Here is a 5,047-nt window from a genome sequence, read left to right as displayed (position 1 = left end):
TTCCTTTATTATCTTTTTAATGTCCATTTATTATCCTATTAATGTCTTTTTAATAAAAATAAGACAAATCTTAGTTAAAATAAAATTTCTAGCCTCTTCTTTCTCTGAATGTATGAAGAACTTTGCTTTTTAAAAATTCATGTGCTGTCTACTGGGTATTTACCCCAAAGATACAAATGTAGGGACCCGAAGGGGTACGTGCACCCCAATGTTTATAGCAGCAATGTCCACAATAGCCAAACTGTGGAAAGAGCCAAGATGTCCATCGACAGATGAATGGATAAAGAAGATGTGGTATATATACACAATGGAATATTATGCAGCCATCAAAAAGAATGAGATCTTGCCATTTGCAACGACGTGGATGGAACTGGAGGGTGTTATGCTGAGTGAAATAAGTCAATCAGAAAAAGACATGTATCATATGACCTCACTGATATGAGGAATTCTTAATCTCAGGAACAAACTGAGTGTTACTGGAGTGGTTGGGGGTGGGAGGGATGGGGTGGCTGGGTGATAGACATTGGGGAGGGTATGTGCTATGGTGAGCGCTGTGAATTGTGTAAGACTGTTGAATCACAGATCTGTACTTCTGAAACAAATAACGCAACATATGTTAAGAAAAAAGAAAAAGAAGATAGCAGGAGAGGAAGAATGAAGGGGAGTAAGTAAGAGGGGGAGACGAACCAGGAGAGATGATGGACTCTGAAAAACAAACTGAGGTTTCTAGAGGGGAGGAGGGTAGGGGGTTGGGTTAGCCTGGTGATGGGTATTAAGGAGGGCACATTCTGCATGGAGCACTGGGTGTTATGAACAAACAATGAATCATGGAACACTACACCAAAACAAATGATGTAATATATGGTGATTAACATAACAATAAAAATTAAAAAAAGAAAAAAAAATTCATGTGCTGTAAGATGCACAGAGTCTAGGTTACTATTGTCATGGGAAGAATGAGTTGGTACAGGCATAGGCTTTGATTTGTGAAGCATACCAGTATTTTATATATTCAAAAATAAAGTTAAATAAAAAACATTAGAGAAGTAAACTTTAAAAATTAAGTGCAAAGGCACACATAAAAACATAACTCCACATGAAATTAAGAAACATAATTAAACAGAAAACTTCTTCAAGAAAATTTTGAACACATTCCTTTGATTGTATATACTTATTGATACATAATCTAAAATCAAAAAGAATTTCAAAGTCATCTTGAACTTTGCTCAGTAAGTTTTCTTTCTGTGGTAGTAAGCTTTTTGGATATTTATTTGTGTTTTTCATCAATTTGGGGAAGTTTTCAGCCATTAGAATTTCAAATATTTTTCCCCAGAACTTAATTATCTTATAACTGAAAGTCTGTACTCTGACCATCAGCTTCCCCTTCCCCTGGCCCTTGGTAATCACCATTCTACTCCCTGCCTCTTTGAGTTTAACGTTTTTATATTTCACATGTAAGTGAGATCATACAATATTTGTCTTTCTGTGTCTGGCTTATTTCATTTAGCATAATATCCTCCAGGCTCATCCATGTTTTTGCAAGTGGCAGGATTTCCTTCTTTTTAATGGTTGAATGATAGTCCATTTTATAAATATCACATTTTCTTTATCCATCTGTCAACTAGATACATCGTTTTCATATCTTAGCAATTGTGAATAGCACTGCAGTGAACATATGATTACAGATATCTGTTGAAGATATCTTTAAATTTTTAGTTATATTTTCTGAGGAACCTCCATAGTGTTTTTCACAATGGCTATACCAATTTACATACCTGCCAACAGTGTATAGTGTTTCCTTTTCTCCAAATCTTTGCCAACACATGTCTCTTGTCTTTTTGATAATAACTATTATAGCAGGTGTGAGATGATAGCTCATGCTAGTTTTTTTAATTTTATTATGTTATGTTAATCACCATACATTACATCATTAGTTTTTGATGTAGTGTTATACGCAAACAATGAATCATGGAATACTACATCATGCTAGTTTTGATTTGCATTTTGCTGATGACGTTTTTCCTTGAATTTAGATTATATTTTGTCATTTTTTTATATGTCTATTGAATGTGATTGGATCTGGGCAACATAAAAATAAACTGCAGAGTTTCTGGATTGTGTTAAGATCTGCTAAAGAGTGATTTTTCTTTAATCCAGCTTGACTGTACTCAAACTCCAAACTCTGACTCCCCTTCAGTTATCAGCAGGTAAATCATCCTTGTACTTCTTTGATATTCCAATTCCTGCTTTTTACCATGTTCCCTAGGGTCTCTGTCAAAGAAGAATAGTTGAGGTTCTAGTTAATGAATTTGAGGTACTAGTTAATTAAGACACTGGTTAATCTATCATGACCAGAGGGAAAAATCTCAGAGATTAATTTTTTTATCAAACCCATCTCCTTATGTTTTTGCCACAAGTCTAACTTACTTTTCTCAGCTTCAGTTGCATTTTGGTATGGCTATCTGACTGATTTATAGCTAATGGTGTATGAATAGAAAGGATATGTGCTATTTCCGTCACACCCTATAACAACCTGCCTCTTCTAATCTTCCCATTATTTTCTCAGTTTATAGCTGAGGGCATAGAACTGAGAGCCTAGAGCCAAATATAGCCGGGGTGGGGGGGAGGGAAGTATCCTGAGGAGAGTCCAAGTAGAATGCTTTCATCAACTAGGAATACCCACATTGGATTATTATGTGAATAAGTATTAAAATCTTATTGAGTTAAACCATAGAAATTATGGGATTAATTTCTTTCTTTTTTTTTTTTAAAGATTTCATTTATTTATTTGAGAGAGAGAATGAGATAGAGCATGAGAGGGGAGAGGGTCAGAGGGAGAAGCAGACTCCCCGCTGAGCGGGGAGCCTGATGCGGGACTCGATCCCGGGACTCCAGGATCATGACCTGAGCCGAAGGCAGTCGCTTAACCAACTGAGCCACCCAGGCACCCTGGGATTAATTTCTTTTAGCCCCTACCATTACTTTGAAACTAGAATTAATACACATATTAATTCTGGATAAAATATATCAAAGTAAGTGAGAAAGTCAAAAAAGAGGAAAAATGGGGACTAATAGAAGTTCTTTTTAAGGCAGACAATAAAGGACAGCAAAGTAGTAGAATAAGGGTTTAATGCATACATGCTTGTTTCCTTCAAAATATTAGTAATGTTTAAATTATTTTATACATTTTTCTCTATCCAACTATGGAGAAATTTCCAGAGATTCATAAAGTTATTGTTACAGAGTACCAGAAAACACTTTGTTAAGTAAACCAATAAATGGTGAGTTTTACTAAGTTCATATTTGTTTTATCTCTAGTATTTCTTGAACTTAAACCCTTCTCTTTATATGTACTATCATATTTTTCCCCTTTTAATCTCTCAGTACTTCTAACGTAGGATTCTGAATAGAGTGTCTACCTCCAGGTTTTTTTCTTCTTCTCTAGCATCCCACGCTTTTCTAGACTGATAGTCCTAAAACTCAACCTTCATATAACTACTCTCCTGTTCAACCTTCAATGGGTCTTCATTGTCTATAACTTCAAGTCCAAGTTTCATGTCTGAGCATAAAAGGTTCTATTTCTTTCCTATTCCTTCTTACTTCTCTCTGGAACTTCATGTCCTGTCATTGTTTGCTCTAGGCATAGTACGCTATTTTCAGATAGTATCTGAACACTCTTACCACTGAATGCATTTCCTATGTTTCTTAACTTTGCCTTTAAAGTATCTCTTCATACCTCATTTGTAATAAGAGGCACACCTGATAAACATGGCTCATAGAGCCTGGAAATGCAAGTTATACCTATAAATAAGGAATGAGAATCAAAAATGTTAAGTGTGCCAAAATCATAAAGCTCATAAGGGGAAGGGTCCATGATTAACCCAGATCTTCTGATCACAAGTCTTTTTGTCATTCAAGCGTAGAGAAAAAGAACAACAACAAGCCGTTATATAAAATCTTTGGTTCTATATTTATAGTTGATTTGTGCAACTATTTTTTTGAGAAATATTTTGTACAAATACTTTTTATAAATATTTCTAAATTAATCTAAGTCTCAGATTCCTATAAAATCAAATCACATAATACCTACATTACAGTTGTTGCAAAGGTTAGGTGAAAAAATTATTAATCAAAATTTTTGTTCTAACTCCAAGAGGCTAGAAGTGTAAGACAGCAGAAATCCCTTTCACAGATCTTTATACATGCCAAAAGATTTCAAAACTGCTACTTGATTTTTTAAGAAAGAAGAATTTAAAAATATTATTTACTGAGCCCATGCCATATGCCCTGAAGTCGGTTGGTTAAATTTAATTATCACAACAACACTTTGAGAAAACTATCATCATTTCCACTGTCACATAAGATGTGTGCAGTGCCCAGAATCTCCCCATCTGCTTGAAGTGCTGTCCAGAACTAAACCCTGCAGCTGCCAGACTCCTTAGGGCACTGCCTCAGATGAAGAGAGTTGCCTCATCCAAGGTTGCAAGCCCTTCACTGCTCACATCAAATGACATCAGTTTGGGATTATCAACAGCCGTATCTCTCACACCAACTCCATATAACTATCAAGCATCACACTATGTTCGGAACCTACCATAGTGTCAGCTGAGGTGTCTGTGGATATTATATCACAGCTGAATTCCTCTTTCTGCCCACTGCTACTTCCTTTCCTTCTCTTTCACACATACTGATGCCAAGAACACTCCCTAATAAACCACCTTCATGGTTATAGCTGTTTTGGCATCTGCTCTGCAATAGCATGACTCAGATGAGAGAAGAGAAAACGTCCTAGGAGCTACAGAAATTTTTACATATTCTCAAAAACCAAACGTCCTAGTAGTGTGCTTTTCCTTTGCCCTTTCCAATGGTAGTTCTGTGGAAGTTCCGCTCACTATCATACAGTAACTAACAAATTCTGAATATATCATGTGATTCACCACTCAGGGAATTAAACCTGTACGTATGCTCTGTAATTTTTGACACATGATCATTCGTGTGCATCATTATTCACTGGTTTAAGGTTGGATGCTGTCTTGTACCCAAATTT

Source organism: Zalophus californianus, chromosome 4 (assembly GCF_009762305.2).
Source record: "Zalophus californianus isolate mZalCal1 chromosome 4, mZalCal1.pri.v2, whole genome shotgun sequence".
Taxonomy (NCBI): Eukaryota; Metazoa; Chordata; class Mammalia; order Carnivora; family Otariidae; genus Zalophus; species Zalophus californianus.
This window is presented reverse-complemented; position numbering follows the sequence as displayed.